Raw genomic sequence first — 25,365 nt, forward strand, 5'->3', positions numbered from 1 at the left:
ATTCATCAATTCAATATAGCTAAACATTCACAATCAAATTACGTCTGCTCGATTCATAATCTAATTGCAAAGAATTAAAACAATTCAATAAGAAATTATCATGCAATATCAATAATCAATATTAACAAACTATCCCTTCATATTAATTATGGATCCCCATAAACCCTAAAATGAAACTACTTACGCATCATCATAACTAAACTAATCAAATAATCAAATAAAGGCATAATTAAAGAAGCAAGTAAAATAGCTGAAATTAAAAGAGAAGAAATTGTTACCAAAAAGAAATCTGGAATTAATGAAATAATTAAGAACAAAAGTTGAGAGAGAATTTAAGAGAGAAAAAATACTAAGTAGGGAGAGAAAGTCTAAGAAGGAAGGTAAGCTAAAAATTCCGTACAAAATCGTACTTAAACGTCTCCCAAAACAAAAATCAAAACTAACTTAATCAGGTCTTCTAAAAACGCACGCCTGATCGGGCGAAGGGCCGCCCGATTGGGCGCGCCTTTTTCTTCGCATTCTTCCCAACCAGCATCGCCCGATCGTGCTAGAGTCTCGCACGATTGGGCGCGCCTTAGCACGCTCAGCAACAAGCCTTGCCGCGCCCGATCGTGCTAGAGGTAGCCCGATTGGGCGGTTGCTTCTCCTTGAGCTTGGACTTCGATTGGGCTTGATTTCTCGGCCCAATCCGCATTTCCTCCTCGGGTCTTGAGTACTTGGTCCAAATGCCTCGGGATCCAAATTACCGAGCCCATAATCACCGGCTCTCACCAATCCTGGGCTCCAAAAGTGGTCACGTCCTTCTAGCTTCCGTAGTTGATCCATAAAGTCCAGGAAAATGCTCCTAGAGTGCAATTTCCTGTAAAATACGACTAAAACTACGAAAACACTAGAACACACAAATTATTAATAAAAGTGGCCCGAAAGAGCCAAAAACACTACTAATAACGACCAAGGGACGGGGGTAAAACACTATATAAAATGGACATATCAAACTCCCCCAAGCCAAACCTTTGCTTGTCCCTAAGCAAAGAGCTCATCAATGAACATATAAAACATACTTCACCCCAATAATCAAATCAAAAACCAACGATTCAAGGCAAATCTAATGAACATTCTTCAACATCAATCAATCTTATTCATCTAATCACCCTTCCTCCCCAACAATTGTCAAGTAGAGCAAACCACAAGAGCATATAGAATTCAAGACTAGTGCTCACACACTCAACTCTCATTTATGTGGCGAGTAAAAGATGTACTCGATCGCTCTCCTACCAACCCTTTTAATGTGAACAATTCCCTCCCAACTCACACTCTCGTGTGTATAAAAACATTGAACGCTCATCCTACTAGTCGACTCGAAATATGCCAAGTCATAACTTGAATTGACAAACAACACTTTCACGTTTACATAACTTCTATGCACAAGGTCGGAAGGTCTTTAAAGCTTGTAATGTAAGGCTAGGGTAAAGGTAGGATAAATTTGGGATTATGTGAGAGAAAAGCTATGCATTAAGGGAGCCAAATCCTAATAAACCCATGATCAAAATAACGATGATCATACATCTCCATAAACATAACCAACTCCAACAAAAACCACCAAACACAACTCTAATCATCATAAACAATCCCAACACTTACAATAATCACTCATAAAAATATGATAATATAGAACTTTGAGTGAAAAATAAACTCTGAACTCATTTTTTTTTTCTACTTGAAATTTTTTTCTTCTTTTCTTTTTCTTTTGAACAACCTTCGAATAGAACATTTGAGCGTTAAATTTCTTTTCTTTTGCTCTTTTTTTTTTCTTTTTCACCCATATTGGAAATTTCAACTTTGAAACACAATATCAATATTTTCCAATCAAAAATCAAAGAACAATAACTCTTCTTTTATTCCCACATTGTGCAAATAATATGCACACCACAACTCCCTTACCTCACCAACTATTAGCTCCCCCAAGCCAAGCTTGGGACTAGTAACCAATGGGGCTTAAATAGGCTTGTAATGTGGTTTATAAACAATAAAAGGGCACAAGCAACAACATGGGTAACAAGAAGGGAACAAATGTATCAAATACTCTGAAGGCTACCTAAAAGAATAAACGCCTTCGTCCTCCTCATGTGCATAATAATAAGTCATGAAACACTATTCATAGTTGCAAATCAATACTCAAATTCATTGACATACCAGGAATTATGGAACTATCACACATTTCCTAACCAAATCAACTAGTCAAGTAGTATATTCACAAGTAGTTGGGCAAGTTTGACTCATGTTTAGGAATCCAAGCAATTAAACTTCAAATCATGACCAACAAATCCACAATGCTCATTATCAATAACCAAGAATCAAAACAAATTTTTCTCAAGTATGGGGCACAGGGAAGTATGATTCATAATTCATTGGAACGTATTTTTGAATTTTTTTTATTTTTTTATTTTTCCATTTTTTTGTATTTTTCTTATATAAGAAAGCAATAAAAAACTACACTAGGAAAGCAAATAAAAACTATACTAAAAATCAAATAAAGAGAGAAAAGGAAGAGAATTACCAAGTGAAAGAACACCCCCCCCCAAGCCAAATCAAGCAATGCCCTCATTGACTTGGGAGAGTAGCCTACTCCTCATCCTCATCCATCCTCGAATAGCCCCTGCCGTGGCTAGAACCGGCTCCTCCATGGCTAGAGCCACCACCTCCATAACCCGAACCACCTGTAAAGTAGTTAGGGTCCACATTCCCCCCAAGCCCACCAAAAGGTACATCGGTCCCATAACCATGGACCGATGAGTAGTCGACGTAGGTACCAAAGGCACTTGGGTTCGTATATCCACCCTGCGGATATTGGAACCAATCAGGGAAAAGTGAGTCGGGGGGAATAGCCCCCCGACGGGCGTAGTCATCATACATGGGGTATAAACCCCTCCCTAGGTTCCTCTCCACATAACCTACCCTTCTATCTAGAGACCCTACTCTAGCATCCAAATCCCTGACCAAACCCTCAACTCTCCCTTGCCCCGTCTCAATCCTATCTAATTGGCTCCTAAAAGCCGAGAAGTCATAAGGGGCGTTGGGGTATATGTTGTAGTTGGTAGAGGAAGTGGGGATATCGTATGTAAAGGGTTGAGGTGGTGGATAATGTGGTGAATGGTGAGGAGGTGAGTGGTCAATGGGAGAGTTATGGGGTTGAGGTGAAGGGTGAGGTGGTTGCACCTCACCCTTCACCGTTAAGCTCAAAAGTGTAAGAAGGCCTCCCCTTCTCAAATTTAGTCAAGGTGGGGTGGGGTAAAGTGAAAGCATTATCTCTCCTACCCGATTCCCGTTGAATCACCCACCAAGTCTCCCCTCCCATGACATTAACCCAATTAAGGCCACCTAGATAGGGTAGGTCCATAATAGTTGGGCCGACTACCTTACCATCATCGTTAGGGACAAAGCTAAGGTGTTTGACCGCTATATGTGCAACTAGGCCACCAAAGTAAATGGGTACCCTAGACCTACCCGCCTCGGCCGCATTGGCCACCCGTTGGAAGTGGTTGGCCATTTTATGGACTATATTGAGTTTTTCACTCCTAGGGATCATGTATGACCCTAGTAATTCAAGCTCATCCTTTCTAACATTGGTGGGTTCATGCCTTCCAAAAATGGTAATACCAACAAACCGTTGCCAAATCTTTGGCACGGGATGTTGTATCCAAGTACCTTTAGCGTGTTGGAGGTTCAAATTAGGATCCCCCATAAGGGATTGATAGAAAACGGCAATGTTGTCTTGGGGTGGTTCAAGAGGCCTATCCGATTCCAACTCAAAAATTTTACCAAGTTCTTTCAATGTTAATCTAATATCATTATTGATTAACCGAAATTGAACATGAGAAATTAAGGCATTTGATTTTATGACATTAAAACTAGAAATGAATTCTAAGGTTAAATAATCATAAGTATCGTAATGCATGTTAAAGAAACCACTCATGCCAACTCCCTTGAATAATTTTTCTACATGCTTATCAATTCCTAGTCTAATAAGGGTAGGGTGATGAATGAAACGAGTGGGAATTACCTGCCTCGTGATGAGGTTAAGCATCCTCTGTTTTTGCTCTTGGGTGGTGATGACCACCCTCTCCCATCCCGGAATTTGCAAATCCTTGTCAATTCTCGCCTCTTGGTTCCTTGAGCCTTCCCCCCTTACCGTTCTTGACCTCTTGAAAGCCATTGATGGTAGAAAGAATAAGAATTGAGTGGTTTCTCTCTCTTAGGGTTTAGAGAAAATTGAGAGAAAATGGTAGAAATTGGGTCTAGATTGTAGAGAAAGATGAAAGGATTAGAAATATGTAAAAAATTTTGACTTTTGATGGAAGGATTGGAGAATATCTTGAAAATAAGTGAGTTTGAAGGTGTAAAAATGGATGTTTTAGAGAGAGAAAGTAAAGGAGAAGAAGATGAAGTAAGAAGAAAATGAGGAAAGAAAGAAGAAGAAAAATATAAGGGGACGGCCAAAAATAAGCGCGCCCGATCGGGCGGATCATTTGAAATTTCAGAATCGTAGTTGCGCGCCCGATCGGGCGCGAACACGAACGAAAAATTTGCCCTATGGCTCGCCCGATCGGGCGAGCTTCGTCCGACATATCTTTTCCTTCACTCGATTTGCGCCCGATCGGGCGAAATTTGCTCGAGTTTCTGACTGCACTTGCGCACCCGATCGGGCAGCCACGCCCGATCTTGCGAATTAAAGGCTGGAAATATCGCTCACTTGCCCGCCCGATCGGGCGAGCCTCGCCCGATCGGGCCCGTGCCCAGTCGTTTCCTTAGCTTTTCTTCGTCTTCAAATTTTTTCTAAGTCTTTCGACCTCTTAAACCTATACCTGTACAAAAACACTTATAAACGGTAAAATTACACTCTCCTCGCCTCTAAAAAAATAAAAATAAATAAAAAGGAAAACTAGTCTAGAAAGCAAGAAATACGGGTTGCCTCCCGTAAAGCGCTGGTTTATCTAGGTCCCGCACGACCCTCTTACCACCTTGATGTTCAGGTTGGAAGTGGAGTTAGGAAGGTTTCCTCCACATCTCTACTAGTAGCGCCCTCATGATACACCTTCAGTCGTTGGCCATTTACCTTAAACTCTTCACCCTTGTCATTAACCAACTCTACCGAGCCAAATTTGTTCACCCTTGTGACAGTGAAGGGACCGGACCACCTAGATTTTAACTTTCCTGGGAAAATCTTTAATCTAGAATTAAAGAGAAGAACTTTATCACCTGGTGCAAACTCTCTTGGTAAGATCCTTTTGTCATGCCACTTCTTGGTCTTCTCCTTGTAGATTCGCGCACTATCATATGCTGACAATCTAAACTCATCTAACTCATTGAGTTGGAGGAGTCTTTTCTTACCCGCGACCTTAGAGTCCATGTTAAGCTCCTTGATCGCCCAAAAAGCTTTGTACTCCAATTCCATGGGAAGATGACATGCCTTACCATAAACTAATCTATAAGGTGAAGTACCAATTGGTGTCTTGAATGCTGTTCGGTATGCCCAAAGTGTGTCATCGAGCTTCATACTCCAATCTTTCCTTGACTTGGCTACTACCTTTTCTAGGATTGCCTTGATTTCCCTATTAGAGACCTCAACTTGACCACTAGTTTGAGGATGGTAACTAAGCCCGGTTCTGTGATATACGTCATACTTCTTAAGGAGGTTATCCAAATATCTTTCATGGAAGTGGGTACCTCCATCACTAATAATAGCCCGTGGAACGCCAAACCTCGGAAATATGGTCTTCTTGAAGAGCTTGGTGACTACCTTGGCATCGTTTGTTGGTGAAGCTATGGCCTCAAACCACTTAGACACATAATCGACGGCTAGAAGCATGTAGCAATTCCCATTGGAAGATGGGAACGGCCCCATGTAATCAATACCCCAAATATAGAATATTTCTACTTCAAGAATCCCGGTTTGGGGCATCTCATGCCTCAGCGAAATGTTACCAGTTCTCTAGAAAGAGTCACAAGCCTGCACAAAAGTGTTAGCATCCCTGAACATAGTAGGCCAATAGAAGCCTGACTCATTAATCTTAGCCACCGTTTTATTAGGGCCGTGATGTCCTCCATAAGGTGAGGTATGAAAGGCGGTAAGAACGCCATGAGCATCCCATTCGGGAACACACCTGCAAAATAATCCATCTGCACACTCACGAAACAAAAAAGGATCATCCCAAAAATAATGTTTAACATCATAAAGGAATTTCTTTTTCTGTTGGTAGGACAAGTCAGGAGGTAGAGTACCACCCACTAAATAATTAGCAAAATCCACATACCATGGGTGTTTCTCTACAACTGCATATAGGTTGTCATCAGGGAAAGAATCATCTATAGGTAAAGAGTCCTTGCCCTCATCATACCTGATACGTGATAAGTGGTCTGCCACTACGTTCTATGTTCCCTTTTATCTTTTATTTCTATGTTAAAATCTTGGAGCAAGAGAACCCACCGGAGTAGCCTTGGCTTTGATTCCGCCTTAGCTATCAAATATTTTAATGCTGCATGATCAGTAAAAAAAATAAATTTAGAACCAACAAGATATGATCTAATTTTTTCTAAAGCATAAATAACAGCAAGAAACTCCTTTTCCGTAGTGGCATAGTTGACTTGGGCTTCATCCAAAGTTTTGCTAGCATAATAAATAGCATGAAAAACCTTATCCTTCCTCTGTCCGAGCACGACTCCTAGCGCGAAGTCACTTGCATCACACATGATCTTGAAAGGAAGGTTCCAATAGGGAGCACATATGATGGGTGCCGATATCAAAGCCTGCTTAATCCTGTTGAAAGCCTGAAGACACTCGTCAGTAAAAATAAATGGGGCATCCTTGAGCAAAAGTTGTGTCAGTGGTTTAGCAATTTTAGAAAAATCTTTGATAAAGCGGCGATAAAACCCCGCATGACCCTAGAAACTTCTAACTCCCTTAACATTAACTGGGGGAGGTAATTGCTCAATCACTGATATTTTAGCCTTGTCTACTTGTATGCCTTTATCAGATACAATATGACCTAGGACTACTCCCTTTGTCACCATAAAGTGACATTTTTCCTAATTAAGGACTAAGTTGCACTCTTCACATCTTTTCAAAATTTTAGCGAGATTAATTAAGCATGAATCAAATGAAGAACCATATACGCTAAAATCATCCATAAAGACCTCCATAATAGACTTTATGAAATTAGAAAAAATGTTCATCATACAACGTTGAAAGGTAGCGGGTGCATTACATAAACCAAAGGGCATTCTACGATATGCAAAAGTGTCATAAGGGCATGTAAAAGTAGTCTTTTCCTGATCTTCAGGGTGAATCGGAATTTGGAAAAATCCCGAGTAAAAATAGCAAAAGAATTTATGATTGGCTAACCTCTCAAGCATTTGATCAATAAAGGGAAGAGGGAAGTGATCCTTTTTTAGTGGCAATATTTAATCTACGATAGTCTATGCACATACGCCGCCCTGTTACAGTTCTAGTGGGAATTAATTCATTCTTTTCATTTGTTATCACAGTCATCCCACCTTTCTTTAGCACTACCTGCACAGGACTTACCCACTTGGAGTTAGAAATAGGATAGATAATACCTGCATCAAGTAATTTCATCACCTCCTTCTTGACTACTTCCTGCATGTTGGGATTTAATCTTCGTTGGGGTTGAATGTAGGGCTTGTAATTGTCCTCTAGAAGAATCCTGTGCATGCAAAAATCAGGGCTAATACCCTTGAGATCATCAATACTGTACCCTATAGCCTTCTTATGGGTTTTGAGGACCCCTAGAAGTTGGGGAGATTGTAGGTCAGTGAGTGCAGTACTGATGATCACGGGGTGTAGTTCCTGCTCATCTAGAAAAACATATTTTAAATGAGAAGGGAGAGGTTTTAGTTCAAATTTCTTGACCTCTGCAGGTTTTGATTCCTGAACTAAATTTACTACCTTCATTGTTTCCTCGTAGCTTAACTCTTTTAAGGAAAAAGCCTTTTCAATATCCTGTACCTCATTACCCCAAATGCTTGCATTGTCGCTAGATAAATTCCCGCAAAGAACTTCCTCTAAGGGATCCTTCGCAAGAATCTGTGGCAAGCTATCATCACAAATATCGTCCATTACATCAATTATATCAATGTAGCAACAATTTTCCTCTAGCATAGGCCCTTTCAAAACCTTCCCTAAATTGAAAGTAACATTATCGTCACCTACAGAAAGGGTTAGTTTACCATTTTTTACATCAATAATCGCTCCTGCAGTATGGAGGAAAGGCTTGCCTAATATAATGGGTATTTGTGTGTCATCTACCATGTCTAAAACAACAAAATCAACAGGAATAAAAAATTTACCAACTCTGACAGGTACGTCCTTTAAAATACCTAAGGGGTATTTTACCGAACGATCTACCATTTGCACAGTTATATTAGTAACTTTTAATTCTCCCATTTTAAGTTTAGCGCAGACAGACGATGACATGACACTGACACTAGCACCCAAATCGCACAAAGCTTTATCAATAAAAACATTCCCAATGTGACAAGGGATAGAAAAACTACCGGGGTCCTTTAATTTAGGAGGGGGTTTGTTTTACAATAAAGCGCTACACTCCTTTGTGAAAGCTACAGTTTCTACTTCATTAAAGGCCCTTTTCCTAGTCAGAATGTCTTTCATAAATTTAGCATAACTTGAATGATTAAGTCAGTAAAAGGAACTGTTACCTGCAGGTTTTTCACCACCTCTAAAAACTTACCGAATTGTTTATCAAGCTTACTCTTTAGATGTCTGTTAGGGAATGGAAGCTTGATAAATGGGCTCTGCACATCTCCTCCCTTATCCTGCAATTTACCCTGCACAGAAACATTAGTTGGGTTAGTATCTGTTTGTAGCCTTGCAGGGCTAGCAGGATTACCGTTTGGTATAGGGGAATCTAGATCAGGAACTGGTCTATCTTCCTTTGGCATAGGAGGTCCATCATAATGTGAACCACTCCGTAGAGTGATTGCATTGGCATGATCTGTAGGGTGGATAGGTTGTGATGGTAGAGCTCCCTGCTGACGGGATTGTAGGGTAGATGAAAGTTGTGCAATTTGATTGTCCATGATTTTATTATGGGCTAGGATGGAATCAATTTGCGCATCTCTACTCTCCATATGCTTTTGCATGTTAGCAAGCATTGCTCTAATTTCTGTCATGGCAGGGTCGGAAGATGATCAGGGTGATGCTTGGCTTTTCTGGTCGGAATTAGGATGATAATATTTTTGCTATGGTGGGTTTGCTGCTGTGGTTGTTGTGGAGGTGGAGGATTTTGTACATTGGTGCTCCGGTACGAAAGATAAGGATGATTTTTATAACCGGCATTGTAGGAATCGGAATAGGGGTTATTCTGCCTATAGGTTTGAAAGGAATTAACTTGTTCCATAGAGCTCCTACAATCTTGCTCCCAATGACCTACAATTCCACAATTTTCACAAAAAGCTTCATGGTTAGCAACAACAGAAACATTAGCTACAGAGTTAGGAGCAGCAGTAAAATTATCTAATTTTTGACAAATAGATGTTAATTGAGCTTGCAAAAAGGATACGGAATCGACACTATATTTTCTTTTATTTGCAAACCCTCTCGGATTCCCATATTGGGAATTATGTATTGCCATGTCTTTGATAACCTGTCCTGCATCATCCACATTTAAATTCATAAACCTCCCAATAGCTGCCGAATCTAGCACTGATCTAGAAGAATTTCCAAGTCCATTATAAAATGCTTGGATCAATTGCCATTGTGCTAGATTGTGGTGGGGGCACTCACTCTGTGAATCCTTGAACCTCTCCCAAGCCTCATATAACGTTTCGTCGGCCTCTTGAGAGCGAAGTTCTGAATAGCACTCCCTAGCACCGCTGTTCTCTCTACAGGATAATATTTATCATAGAAATTCAAAGCAAGAGTTTCCCAGTCAGTAATATCAAGTGCAGTTCTATTCAAACCATTAAACCATAATTTAGCTTTGCCACATAATGAAAAAGGAAAAAGAATCTCCCTGATTTGGTCTTGCGTGACTCCGGCTTGTCTAGTGGTGTTACAATATTGGCAGAAATCTGCGATTTGAAGATTAGGATCTTCACCCTTAGCTCCGCTGAACTGCTTCCTCTCTATCATAGTGATAAATTGGGGCTTGATCTCAAATTGAACTCCATCTAGAGCCGGAGTGGGAGTAAGGTGCGGGAAATCTGTGAGCTTCGGTTGCGAGTAGTCACTGAGTTTCTTCTGAGCCGTCATCTCTGATTCTGAATCTGAAGGAATATCTCTGTCACTAGAATCAGGTGGAGGATCTCTTCGATCGTTGTCCTCCGCAGAACCCGCCAGAATTTTTCTTTAGAGTTTCCTTTGCCTATGAAAAGAACGGTCGATCTCAGGGTTAAAAGAGATGTAACCTGATTTGGAACACCTGGGCATAAACAAAGAACTAAAGACAAATATGAAAATTACCTCAAAGAACTAATGTTCTCTGAGGCAAAAAGGGGATAATCTAGACTACAAATATAAAATCAGAAAACAAAAATAAAACCGTTTCCCCGGCAACGGCGCCAAATTTTGACAGGGTAAAGTCGTATCCCCTAATCAAAAGTAAATACCTAAGTCCTCTAACTAAAGTAGATAGAGAAGTAGGGTCGAACTCCATAGGGAAACAGATCTTTTCACTCCTAATTAATTATTATAGCCTAAATTATCTAAGTAACCAATATTTTAGGGAATAAATTCTATACTACGAAGAATAAGTTTATGGAGAAAAGAAACAATAATAAGGAAGCCTAGGGTCACAGGTTCACCAACAATTAATATTCCGGGATAGAACGAAGTAATTAAAATTAACAATGCAAAAATAACATGATTGACAGGCTCTCGCAATTTATTAATCAACATAGATCTAACAGGCTCTCGCAATTTACTAGATCTAAGTTCTTATTGAAAAAAGCCTTTGATATTAAATTAACATCTGCTCAATTCATGAATTAAATATAGCTAAACATTAACAATCAAATTACATCTTCTCGATTCATAATCTAATTGTAAAGAATTAAAAGAATTCAATAAGAAATTATCATGCAATATCAATAATCAATATTAACAAACTATCCCTTCATATTAATTATGGATCCCCATAAACCCTAGAATGAAACTACTCACGCATCATCATAACTAAACTAATAAAATAATCAAATAAAAGAATAATCAAAGAAGCATGTAAAATAGCTGAAATTAAAAGAGAAGAAATTGTTACCAAAAAGAAATCTGGAATTAATGAAATAATTAAGAACAAAAGTTGAGAGAGAAATATACTAAGTAGAGAGAGAAAGTCTAAGAAGGAAGGTAAGCTAAAAATTCCGTACAAAATCGTACTTAAACGTCTCCCAAAACAAAAATTAAAACTAACTTAAACAGGTTTTCTAAAAACGCGCGCCCGATCGGGCGCGCCTTTTTCTCCGCGTTCTTCCCAAGCAGCGTCGCCCGATCATGCTAGAGGCTCGCACGATCGGGCGCGCCTTAGCGCGCTCAGCAACAAGCCTTGCCGTGCCCGATCGTACTAGAGGTAGCCCGATCGGGCGGTTGCTTCTCCTTGAGCTTGGACTTCGATTGGGCTTGATTTCTCGGCCCAATCCGGATTTCCTCCTCGGGTCTTAGTATTTGGTCCAAATGCCTCGGGATCCCAATTACCAAGCCCTTAATCACCGGCTCTCACCGATCCTGGGCTCCAAAAGTGGTCACGTCCTTCTAGCTTCCGTAGTTGATCCATAAAGCCCGGGAAAATGCTCCAAGAGTGCAATTTCCTGTAAAATACGACTAAAACTACGAAAATACTAGAACACACAAATTATTAATAAAAGTGGCCCGAAAGAGCCAAAAAAACTACTAATAACGACCAAGGGACGGGGGTAAAACACTATATAAAATGAACATATCAGTCGCCGCATTACTTTTGGTGGCCGAGGTGGCCGATTTAGGCTGCACGGACCGAGGCAGTGGAGGGCTCGAGTTCTTCCTCTGAGGGTGCACGGATTGGGCCAATGGGCCAAGGAGGCGCGACATCGGCTCCTCCGGTAGGTGGTGTGACGTACGAGGTTGGCTCGTCATCGCAGCAGCCTCCGTAGCCTCAGCCTTTGTTAATTCAGCACCAGGGTGAGCCTGGGTGGACTGGTCCTGAGTTGAGGTTCCCGACTCCTGGCGAGACTAAAGCTGGTTAGAAGCATACTCATCGGTCTACGATGTTCTTCGATATGATGAACATCCCTCATCATCTGCGCCCTTCAGCACTGTAGTTGTACCTGTGTTGTTATTTTATTTTGACTTTTGTAGGACTTTGCCGACTGACTCATTTATTAGACATATTTGTATATACAGACTATTATCTGTTATGACTGCTTTATCTTTGCATTTTATTTTTCATTTTTATGTGCATATATGATATATGTATGTGCAAAAATTTTGTGATTAATTTTGCGCAAAAATTTCCGTCATTTTTATTATTAATGGAGGGTATCCGACTTTCTCCCCCGAAAAGAAAAAATGAAACATAAATCAGACTTAAAATAAGCCTAGATTTAATTAAGCTTGAATAAATACAAAAAGAAAAAGAAGGAAAATATATTAAATTAATATGTATGGGGTAATTGAATAAAGGGCAAAATTGTAAAGTCATTGTACGAATTCGAATCATAGTAAAAAAAACGCGGTTTGCATAGCATGCTGAGGTGGCATTGCAACGTTCTGTGTCGCCACGCGCTTCACGTTGTCGCCGAGCGCTGCTTCTGTTGCTAGGCGACAGGCTTGTCATCTGGCGGTGCAGTGAGCTGCCTCCGAATCCTTTCAGAGTCGAATTGCAACAATTTTGCACATAAATCGCCCCCAATCTGCCGATTTTCTATATAATTCGATCAGATTAATTATAATCTTAGCTTCTCAACAAATAATCATGTATTTAGTCACTAAGAGTTTTAGTGATTTTACTCGTGAATGGTGTCGGTCTTTAACTGCTAAAGAGAGAAAAGAACTCGAATTTTTTACATGGGAGGTATTTATGGTATTAAGGGGGGTAGATCTTGACATAGATTTTACTCATACCACCTTAGAATATTGGGATATAGATACGCATTATTTTAAACTAGGTTGTGATGAAATTAGCCCTTTACGGAAGAATTTGGTGCCATCCTAGGCTTCCCTTCTTTAGATCTTGCGGTAATTCCTAGAGTGAATGAATATTATTATAAATATTTTGAGAGCTTCTTTAATTTAAAAGACATAGATCTAACAAATATTGTAGATGGTAGTGCAGTTAATTTAAAAGAATTTTCACGCCACTACTTTGATAGACCATATTTTGAGTCTTTTCATGTTTATAGAAGAAGGGCTTTCTCTTTGGAATGCTTAACCAATATCTTCTCACTAGTGGTAGAAATAATGAGGGTCAAGCAATCATATTATCTGTATTGGAGCAAATTGAATCTGGAAGAAATCAAATGTCATTAATTGTTGGAGAGACTATGCTTAGTCTAGAAGAATTAAAGAAAAATCCAAATGCACCCTTTCGGGGCTCTCCAATTTTATCACAAGTAGAAAAATAATATTTTTAATCATAGAAATCAGAAACATATTTTTGTATAGTAATACTAATTATTTGCATTGAATTGTTTTGCAGATATGGAAAATGGAGGGACTAGAATTAATTAGTCCTCCTGACAACATTTAAAAATATACTCCAAATTGCTTTGTAAGGCGAAAGAAGCGTTTCTCTAAGATGGGTCGCGATGAGTGGAATAAAGTTTTTGCCTCTTGCAACTTTGCTATCAAGTGGGTCGTCCCATGGTGGAAAATTAAGAAGATGGTTGGTGTCAACAAGCAACCCTTCTGTCGTCTTCCAAGCTTAACCAAGATGACTTTTTATTATCCCTACAAGGTAAAAGGGTAGTACAGTCAACTTCAAACAATTCCTTCAGGGAATCTCCGTCGTCCCTATGAATTCCCTGTTTCACAAGAAGAGAGAAGTTTGACACATATTGGAGCGCTAGGCCTTTATGGGAGGTGATTTCCCAAAAGGTTCCCCCTTCCTTGCCTCACAATGTGAAGAATTGGCTTCTTAATAAGCCTTCACAGGACATGAAAAAAAATCAGAGTAGAACCAATGTGATGAATCGTCTAGGTGACAAAGTAATTCCTGTTAAGGAACATTTGGGTGAAAAAGTTGAATTTGAAGCACCTGTCATGCCTAAGAAGAAAGACACTACTAAGGGTAAAGAGAAAAGAAAAGCTGACACTTCAGAAAATAAGGTTTGGGTAGAAAAGAAACATGGGGTCCTAGCTAAAGGAGAAACCATTTACTCTAAAATTAAATATAGGTCCTCTAAAGGATGTCCACTAGCTAAAGTCATGGATGATGAAGAAGATGCAGATAAAAATTGGAAGAGGGCAAAGAAAGAGAAGAAAGATTGAAGCATTGCTTAACTTCCAATTTATTAGACTAGTTTAAATTTTAAGTCAATTTATTTTATTAAGCTTTTATTTAAATTCCATCAATAATGTAATTTTTACTTTCTTTTATTAATGCAATTTCAGCTTTTTTTAATTAAATTGACTTCTTTTTTTATTTTTATTAAAGCAATGAAAACAACTTAAATTATTTTCCAGATATTTTCTCGAGTGCGAAAGTCAAAAATTTTCCGAAATACACCGAAATTTGCCCAGATATTCGCCAAAAACCGGCGCCGCTATTTTTCATCTATCTCCAGGCGTTGCTATCAATTGTCGGGTGACAGGACTTGTCGCCTTACGCTGTAGTCTGTCGTCTGGCGACAGACTCTTTTCTGTGGCGCTGCTATGGCGTCGAATTTTTATTGCTGCTGGGAAGTGAGGTTTGTGAAAATTAAAGTGGCCGCACCCTGTAAAGGGTTGCCTACGTATCCTTTCTTAAGGAATCAGGCCAAACATAGCTCTCTTGAGTTTCCTACTCAAGTAATTATGGGTATTACTTTTTAGTTGGTCAAGGTTCGTCATGTTTGAGAACTCATTACCACCCATATCAGTTAGTTTTGCTGCACCTCCTGAATGAATGGTTTTGACGATATATGGTCCGGACTAATTAGGCCTAAATTTGCCTCTTGGATCCAAAACATTTTTCCTTAATGATTTTAACACCAAGTCTCCTAGTTGACCTTCTTATTAAAGTGCCTAGCCATACGGGTTTGATAGCATTGGGTGTGATGTAGAGCTTTTAGTCGTTTTTCATCGAGTAGAATTAGCTCCTCATATCTTGCTCTAGTCCATTGGACTTCATAGAGTTTAGTTTCTATTGCAATGCGTAGAGACGGTATCTCTAGCTCTACAGGTTGTACGACATCCATTCCATAAACCAAGGAGAATGGCGTATTTCCTATTGATGTGCGAATTGACGTGCGATAACCCCAAAGTGTGAAATGGAGTTTGTCAGGCCAATCCTTGTAAATTTGTGTCATTTTCTCAATAATAGTCTTTAGATTTTTGTTAGCCACCTCAACTACTTCGTTTGCTTGAGGTCTATAGGGAGAGGAATGATGGTGTTGAATACCATATTTTTGTAACAATTCTTCACATTTTGCTTGAAAGTGAGTTCCATTGTCACTTATCATCTTATGTGGGACACCGTATTGACAAATAATATTCCTTTAGATAAAGAGTGTTACATGTTTTGCAGTGAGTTTAGCATATGACTGTGCTTCAACCCACTTTGTGAAGTAATCGATTGCTACTTAAATGTATTCGTGACCTCTTGTCCCACGGGGGGGGGGGGTAATTTTACCAATAATATCAATTTCCCATGTAGATAATGGCCATGGTGAAGTGAAGGTGTACAGTAGAGATGGAGGAACATATTGCAAGTTAGCGTATATTTGGCATTTAGGGCATCTTTTTACATATCGATGACAATCCCCATTCATGGTAGTCCAATAATATCCTTCTCGCATTATCTTTTGGACTAGCATTTTGCCATTAACATGAGTTCCACAAATGCCTTCATGGACTATTCTCATAGTTCTTTGGTCTACACATAAGAGAGCTTGACCCTTAGGTACCCTTTTGTGTAACTCGTCTATGAGCACATATTGGGAAGCCAAGAGTCTTAATGCTCGTTTTTCTCTTTTGTCATCATGAGGAGGATATTCTCCTTTGGTGACATAATTGAGTATATCCGTATACCATGGTTCTTGTTCTTCTTCTTTTTCTTCTTCATCTTAGACCACTTCATCATCTTCTATGGCTTGTATGTAAGCCGGTTTATGCATTTTATCTATGGTTAGAGGCATTTGCTCGATTTCCGTGGGAATCCTAACCATTGAGGCTAGTCTTTCCAAGGCATCAGCAAATTGATTCTCCTCTCTAGGTAGATAGGTGTATTCTACCTTTTCTAACTAGTTGGTGAGAGTCTCCAGATAGGTTTGGTAAGGCGCTAAACTTTCACTCCTTACTTTCCATCTTTTAGATACTTGATTGATGATCAAGGAAGAGTCTCCGAATATTCGCAATTTCTTTACTCCCAATGCCAAAGTTGTTTTGAGGCCTACCATGTGACAGGGTAAAGTCGTATCCCCTAATCAAAAATAATTACCTAAATCACTAACTAAGGTAGATAGGGAAGTAGGGTCGAACTCCACAGGGAAACAAGTCTTTTTAGTTCTAATTAATTATTATATTCTAAATTATCTAAGTAACCAATGTTTATAGTGTGAATTCTATACTACGAAGAATGAGTTTGAGGGGAAAAGAAACAATAATAAGAAGGCCTAGGGTCACAGGTTCACCAATAATTAATATTCCGGGATAGAACGAAGTAATTAATAATTAACAATGCATAGATAACATGATTAACAGGCTCTCGCAATTTATTAACCAACATAGATCTAACAGGCTCTCGCAATTTATTAGAACTAAGTTCCTATTAAAAATAGCCTTTAATATTAAATCAACATCAACTCGATTCATTAATTCAATATTGCTAAACATTCAAAATCAAATTACATCTGCTCGATTCATAATCTAATTGCAAAGAACTAAAACAATTCAATAGGAAATTATCATGCAATATCAACAATCAATAATAACAAACTATCCCTTCATATTAATTATGAATCCCCATAAACCCTAGAATTAAACTACTCACTAATCATCATAACTAAACTAATCAAATAAATAAATAAGAACATAATCAAGAAAACAATTACAATAGCTGAAATTAAAAAGGGAAGAAATTGTACCAAACTAAATCTGGAATTAATGAAGGAATTAAGAACAAGAGTTAGAGAGAATTTAAGAGAGAGAAAAATACTAAGTAGAGAGAGAAAGTCTAAGAGAAAGAAGGTAAGTAAATAATCCGTACAAAACGTATATATACTTCTCCTAAAACAAGAATTAACTAAACTTAATAAGACACTAGGAAAAACACGCGCCCGTTCGGGCGAAGGGGCGCCCGATCGGGCCCGCCTTTTTTACAACGCCCAGTCTAATGTGCCGCGCCCGATCGAGCCTACGCTCACCCGATCGGGCGCGCCTTTCCTTGATAGCAGTCATGCGCGCATCCGCCCGATCGGGCGTATGCTTGCCCGATCGGGCCCGGCCTTCATCTTCAAGGCTTGGACTTCGATTGGGCTAGATTTCTCGGCCCAATCCATATTTCCTCTCGGGTCTTGAATACATGGTCTAATTGCCTCTTGATCCAAATAACCGAGCCCTTAGTCACCGGCTCTCACCGATCTTAGGCTCCAAAAGTGGTCGTGTCCTTCTAGCTTCCGTAGTCGATCCAATAATGCCCGGGAAAATGCTCCAACAGCGCAATTTCCTGTAAAACATAACTAAAACTACGAAAACACTAGAACACACAAATTAGTAATAAAAGTGGCCCGAAAGAGCCAAAAACACTACTAATAATGACCACGGGACAGGGGTAAAACACTATATAAAATAGACATATCAAACTCCCCCAAGCCAAACCTTTGCTTGTCCCTAAGCAAAGAGCTCATCAATGAACATATAAAACATACTTCACCCCAATAAACAAATAAAAAACCAACGATTCAAGGTAAAATTAAATGAACATGCTTCAACATCAATCAATCTTATTCATCTAATCACCCTTCCTCCCCAACAATTGTCAAGTAGAGAAAACCACAAGAGCATATAGAATTCAAGACTAGTGCTCACACACTCGACTCTCATTTATGTGGCGAGTAAAGAATGTACTCGATCGCTCTCCACCCAACCCCTTTAGTGTGAACAATGCCCACCCAACTAACACTCTCGTGTGTATAAAAACGTTGAACGCTCATCCTACTAGTCGACTCGAAATATGCCAAGTCATAACTTGCATTGAAAAGCAACACTTTCACATTTACATAACTTCTATGCACAAGGTCGGAAGGTCTTTTAAGCTTGTAATGTAAGGCTAGGGTAAAGGTAGGATAAATTTGGGATTATGTGAGAGAAAAGCTATTCATTAAGGGAGCCAAATCCTAATAAATCCATGATAAAAAATAATGATCATACACATCTCCAACATAACCAAATCCAACAACAAACCACCAAATATATACTCCAAACAATAAAAACAATCCCAACACTCACAATTTCACTTCATAAAAATATGATAATGTAGAACTTGAGTGAAAAACAAACCCTTTAACTCATAACTTGAAATATTTACATTGAAACTCAACCTTTTTTTTTCTTTTCTCTTGATTAACCTTCACTTAGAACATTTGAACATCAAACATTTTTTTCTTAGAAGTTCACTTTCCTTTTTTTCTCAAATTTCTCACTTTTTTCTTTGAACTTCTTTTTTTTTGTATCACACTTTTATTTTTCTCAAATATTTACAACTTTCAAACTCATAAAAACAAAAATATGATCAAGAACAAATTACTTCTCAAAACCCACCCAAATTGTGCAAATAAAGTGCACACTACAAACTCCCTCACCTCACTCACTAATAGCTCCCCCAAGCCAAGCTTGGGACCAGTAACCAATGGGGCAATTAAGGCATGTAATGTGGCTATAAACAATAAAAGGGCACAAGCAACAACATGGGTGACAAGAAGGGAACAAATGTATCTAAATACTCTGAAGGCTACCTAAAAGAACGAATGCCTTCGTCCTCCTCACGTGCATAATAAAAAGTCATGAAACACTACTCATAGTTGCAAATCAATACTCAAATTCATTGACATACCAGGAATTATGGAACTATCACACATTTCCTAATCAAATCAACTAGTCAAGCACTATATTCACAAGTAGTTGGACAAAATTGATGCATGTTTAGGAATCCAAACAATTAGACTTCAAATCATGACCAAAAAATCCACAATATTCATCATCAAATACCAAGAATCAAAACAATTTTCTCAAGTATGGGGCACAGGGAAGTATGATTTACAATTCATTGGAACGTATTTTTGAATTTTATTTTTTCAATTTTTTTGTATTTTTCAAATATAAGAAAGAAATAAAAAACTACACTAGGAAAGCAAATAAAAACTATACTGGAAAGCAAATAAAGAGAGAAAAGGAAGAGAATTTCGAAGGTGAAAGAACACCGGGTGAGTGGTGAATGGGGGATTGGTGAGGTTGTGGTGAGGGGTGAGGTGGTTGAACCTCACCTTGACCATCTAACTCTAAAGTATAAGAGGGCTTCCCCCTCTCAAATTTGGTCAAGGCGGGGTTGGGTAAGGTAAAGGCTTGGTCCCTCCTACCCGATTGTCGGTGGACAATCCACCAAGTATCACTCCCCACCGGTTGTACCCAATTCAAGCTCCCGAAATAGGGTAGGTCCATTAGGTTTGATCCCACAACTTTCCTATGGCCATCGGGGTTCCAACCTAAGTGTTTCCTAGCTATATGGGTCACTACCCCCCAACGTAAATAGGCGCTCTAGACCTACTAGCCTCGGCCGCATTGGCCGCCCTTTGGAAATGGTTGGCTATCCTATGGGGTATGTTTAATTTTTCAGCAGTGGGAATGATGTAAGATGCCAAAAGTTCCAATTCATCCCTCCGAACATTTTCCGGTTCATGCCTCCCAAAAATGGTAAGGCCGACAAATATTTGCCAAAGTTTGGGGACGGGATGTTGAATCCACGTCCCTTTGGAATGTTGGAGGTTCACTAAATCCTCCCCGGTTAACCTCTTATATACCACGGCGGTGTGGTCTTGAGAGGGTTCAATTGGCTTGTTCGATTTTAAGTCAAACAACTTTCCAAATTCTTTTAAAGTTAGTCTCACATCGTTGTTCAACAATCGAAATTGTACATGAGTGATAAGTGCATTCATTTTAATAACATTAAAACTTGAGATAAATTCCAATGTTAAATAATCATAAGTATCGTGGCACATTTGAAAAAAACCACTCAAGCCTATGCCCTTAAACAATTTTTCTATGTATTTATCAAGACCTAGCCTAGCTAATGTAGGATGATGAATGAAACGGGTAGAAATTACCTGACGATCAATGAGGTTGATCATCCGAACCCGTTGCTCCTCCGAGGTGATTACAACCTCCTCCCATCCCGGAATTTGAAGGTCCGGGTTGGTTGTCGGTTGTGGTGCACTTGAGCTCTCACCCCTTTGATTCCTTGAACGCTTAGAGGCCATAGTCTTTGAAAATGGTGGAAAAATTGAGGATTCTCTCTCTTAGGGTTTGAGAAAAGTTGATAGAAAATTGGGGAAAATTAGTATAGATTGTAGAGGAAGGTGAGGGGAGATGGAATATGTAAGAATTTTTTATTTTGGATGGAAGAATTAGGGAAGATCTTGGATTGAAGTGTAAGCTTAAGGTTTAAAAATGGAGGTTTTAGAGAGAGAAAGTGAATGAAGAAGATGAAATAAGGAGAAAATTGCTGAATAAAGGGGGGACGGCCTGAAGGCGCGCACGATCGGGCGAGCCTCGCCCGATCGGGCGAAAGTGCAGAATTCCAATTCTCAGGTTGCGCGCCCGATCGGGCGAGCTTTGCCCGATCGGGCGCGAACGCGAACGAAATATTCGCCCTTCGCTCACCCGATCGGGCGAGCTTTGCCAGACATATCTTTTTCTTTTACTCGATTTTCCAAAAAAATTGCCCGATCGGGCAAGCTTCGCCTGATCGGGCGAAAATTGCTCCTAAATCCAACTGTGCTTGCGCGCCCGATCGGGTTGTTTCGCCCGATCGGGCGAATTTAGTTCCGATTTTTAGCTCGCTTTTGCGCCCGATTAGGCGAAATTGCTGCTGAATTCAGGGTAGCTTGCGCGGCTCGCCCGATCGGGCCCGATAGAGCCTTATTCCCCGATTTTGTTTCTTCTTCAAAAAATTTCTAAGTCTTTATACCTGTCAAATTCATACCTGTACAACAACACTTACAATTGGTGAAATATCACTCTTCATGCCTCTCTAAAAAAAATATAAAAATAAAAAAAGAAAAATTAAGGAAAAGGAAAACTAGCCTAGAAAGCATGAAATACGGGTTGCCTCCCGCAAAGCGCTGGTTTATCTAGGTCCCGCACAACCTTCTCACCACCTTGAAGCTCATGTTGGAAGTGGAGTTAGGAGAGTCTCCTCCACATCTCTAATGGTAGCACCTTCATGATACAATTTCAACCTTTGGCCATTCACCTTGAATTCTTCACCTTTGTCATTCACCAACTCTACCGAACCAAATTTGTTCACCTTTGTGACAGTGAAGGGACCGGACCATCTAGACTTCAACTTTCCTGGGAAAATATTCAATCTAGAATTAAAGAGAAGAACCTTATCGCCCGGTGCAAACTCTCTTGGTAGGATCCTCTTGTCATGCCACTTCTTGGTCTTCTCCTTGTAGATCCGCGCACTATCATATGCCGACAATCTAAACTCATCCAACTCATTGAGTTGGAGGAGTCTCTTCTTACCTGCGGCCTTAGAATCCATATTAAGCTCTTTGATCGCCCAAAAAGCTTTGTACTCCAATTCTACGGGTTGATGACATGCCTTACCATAGACCAATCTATAAGGTGAAGTACCGATCGGTGTCTTAAATGCTGTTCGGTATGCCCAAAGTGTGTCATCAAGCTTCATGCTCCAATCTTTCCTTGACTTGGATACTACCTTTTCTAGGATCGCCTTGATTTCCCTATTAGAGACCTCAACTTGACCACTAGTTTGGGGGTGGTAACTAAGCCCTGTTCTGTGATATACGCCATACTTCTTGAGGAGGTTATCCAATTGTCTTTCATGGAAGTGGGTACCCCCATCACTAATAATAGCTCGTGGAACACCAAACCTGGGAAATATGATCTTCTTGAAGAGCTTAATGACTTCCTTGGAATCATTTGTCTGTGAAGCTATGGCTTCTACCCATTTGGACACATAATCTACGGCTACAAGTATGTAACAATTCCCATTGGAAGATGGGAACGGTCCCATATAATCGATACCCCAAACATCAAATATTTCGACTTCGAGAATCATAGTTTGGGGCATCTCATGCCTCCGCGAAATGTTGCCAGTCCTCTGGCAAGAGTCACAAGCCTGCACAAAAGTGTTAGCATCTTTAAACATAGTAGGCCAAAAGAAGCCTGACTCATTAATTTTAGCCACCGTTTTAGTGGGGCCATGATGTCCACCATAAGGTGAAGTATGACAACTGGTAAGGACGCCGTGAACCTCCCATTTGGGAACACACCTGCGAAATAATCCATCTGCACACTCACGAAACAAAAAAGGGTCATCCCAAAAATAATGTTAACATCATAAAGGAATTTCTTTTTCTGTTGGTAGGACAAGTAAGGAGGTAGAGTACCACCCACTATATAATTATCAAAATCGGCGTACCAAGGGTGATGCTCTACAACTGCATATAGGTTGTCATTAGGGAAAGAATCATCTATAGGTAAAGAATCCTTACCCTCATCATACCTGATACGTGACAAGTGGTCTGCCACCACGTTCTCTGCTCCCTTTTTATCTTTTATTTCAATGTTGAAATCTTGGAGCAAGAGAACCCAACGGAGTAGCCTTGGCTTTGATTCCGCCTTGGCTATCAAGTATTTCAATGCTGCATGATCAGTAAAAACAATGACTTTAGAACCAACTAGATATGATCTAAATTTTTCTAAAGCATAAATAACAGCAAGGAACTCCTTTTCTGTGGTGGCATAGTTGACTTGGGCTTCATCTAAGGTTTTTGCTAGCATAATAAATAGCATGCAAAACCTTATCCTTCCTCTGTCCGAGCACGACTCCTAGTGCAAAGTCACTTGCATCACACATGATCTCGAAAGGAAGGTTCCAATCGGGAGCACATATGATGGGTGCCGATATCAAGGCCTGCTTAATCCTGTTAAAAGACTCAAGACACTCGTCAGTAAAAATAAATGGGGCATCCTTGAGCAAAAGCTGTGTCAGGGGTTTAGCAATTTTAGAAAAATCTTTGATATAACGGCGATAAAACCCCGCATGACCCAAGAAGCTTCTAACTCCCTTAACATTGACTGGGGGAGGTAATTGCTCAATCACTGATATTTTAGCTTTGTCTACTTGTATGCCCTTATCAGATATAATATGGCCAAGGACTACTCCCTCTGTCACCATAAAGTGACATTTCTCCCAATTAAGTACTAAGTTGCACTCTTCACATCTTTTCAAAATTTTAGCGAGATTAATTAAGCATGAATCAAATGAAGAACCATATACGCTAAAATCATCCATAAAGACCTCCATAATAGACTCTATGAAATCAGAAAAAATGCTAATCATGCAACGTTGCAAGGTAGCAGGTGCATTACATAAACCAAAGGGCATTCTACGATATGCAAAAGTGCCATAAGGGCATGTAAAGGTGGTCTTTTCCTGATCTTCAGGGTGAATCGGAATTTGGAAAAATCCTGAATACCCGTCCAAATAGCAAAAGAATTTGTGATTAACTAACCTCTCAAGCATTTGATCAATAAAGGGGAGGGGGAAGTGATCCTTTTTAGTGGCAATATTTAGTCTACGATAGTCTATGCACATACGTCAGCTTGTTACAGTTCTAGTGGGAATTAATTCATTTTTATCATTAGTTATCACAGTCATCCCACCCTTCTTCGGTACTACCTGCACAGGACTTACCCACTTGGAGTCAGAAATAGGATAGATGATACCTGCATCAAGTAATTTCATCACCTCTTTCTTGACTACTTCATGCATGTTTGGATTTAATCTTCGTTGGGGTTGAATGCAGGGCTTGAAATTGTCCTCTAGAAGAATCCTGTGCATGCAAAAATCAGGGCTAATACCCTTGAGATCATCAATACTGTACCCTATAGCCTTCTTATGGGTTTTGAGGACCCCTAGAAGTTGGGGAGATTGTAGGTCAGTGAGTGCAGTACTGATGATCACGGGGTGTAGTTCTTGCTCATCTAGAAAAACATATTTTAAATGAGAAGGGAGAGGTTTTAGCTCAGGTTTCTTGACCTCTGCAGGTTTTGATTCCTGAACTAAATTTACTACCTTCATTGTCTCCTTGGGGCATAACTCTTCTAAGGAAAGAGCCTTTTCAATACTTTGTACCTCATTACCCCAAATGCTTGCATTGTCGCTAGATAAATTCCCGCAGAGAACTTCCTCCAAGGGATCCTTCGCAAGAACCTGTGGCAAGCTATCAACCAAAATTTCGTCTATTATATCAATTGTATCAATATAACAACAATTTTTCTCTAACATAGGCCCTTTCAAAACCTTCCCTAAATTAAAGGTAACATTATCGTCACCTACAGAAAGGGTTAGTTTACCATTTTTCACATCAATAATAGCTCCTGCAGTGTGGAGGAAAGGCCTACCTAATATAATGGATATTTGTGTGTCCTCTACCATATCTAAAACAACAAAATCAACAGGAATAAAAAATTTACCAACTTTGACAGGTACGTCCTCTAAAATACCTAAGGGATATTTTACTGAACGATCTGCCATTTGCAAAGTTATATTAGTAATTTTTAATTCTCCCATATTTAATTTAGCACATATAGATGATGGCATGAAACTGACACTAGCACCTAGATCACATAAAGCTTTATCAATAAAAACATTCCCAATGTGATAAGGGATAGAAAAACTACCGGGATCCTTTAATTTAGGAGGTGATTTATTTTGCAAATAAGCGCTACACTCCTCTGTGAAAGCTACAGTTTCTACTTCATTAAAGGCCCTTTTCCTAGTCAGAATGTCTTTCTTGAATTTAGCATAAGCAGGTACTTGAGTGATTAAATCAGTGAAAGGAACTGTAACCTGCAGGTTATTCACAACCTCTAAAAACTTACCGAATTGTTTATCAAGCTTACTCTTCATT

The 25,365-nt window shown here is 39.5% G+C and overlaps 1 pseudogene; it reads right to left on the bottom strand.

Annotated features, from left to right (window-relative positions):
• Positions 1-5,989: 5,989 nt before the first annotated feature.
• Positions 5,990-25,365, bottom strand: part of LOC110686863 — a 66,857-nt pseudogene continuing 47,481 nt past the window's right edge.

Source organism: Chenopodium quinoa, unplaced genomic scaffold (genome assembly GCF_001683475.1).
Source record: "Chenopodium quinoa cultivar QQ74 unplaced genomic scaffold, ASM168347v1, whole genome shotgun sequence".
NCBI classification, from domain to species: Eukaryota; Viridiplantae; Streptophyta; class Magnoliopsida; order Caryophyllales; family Amaranthaceae; genus Chenopodium; species Chenopodium quinoa.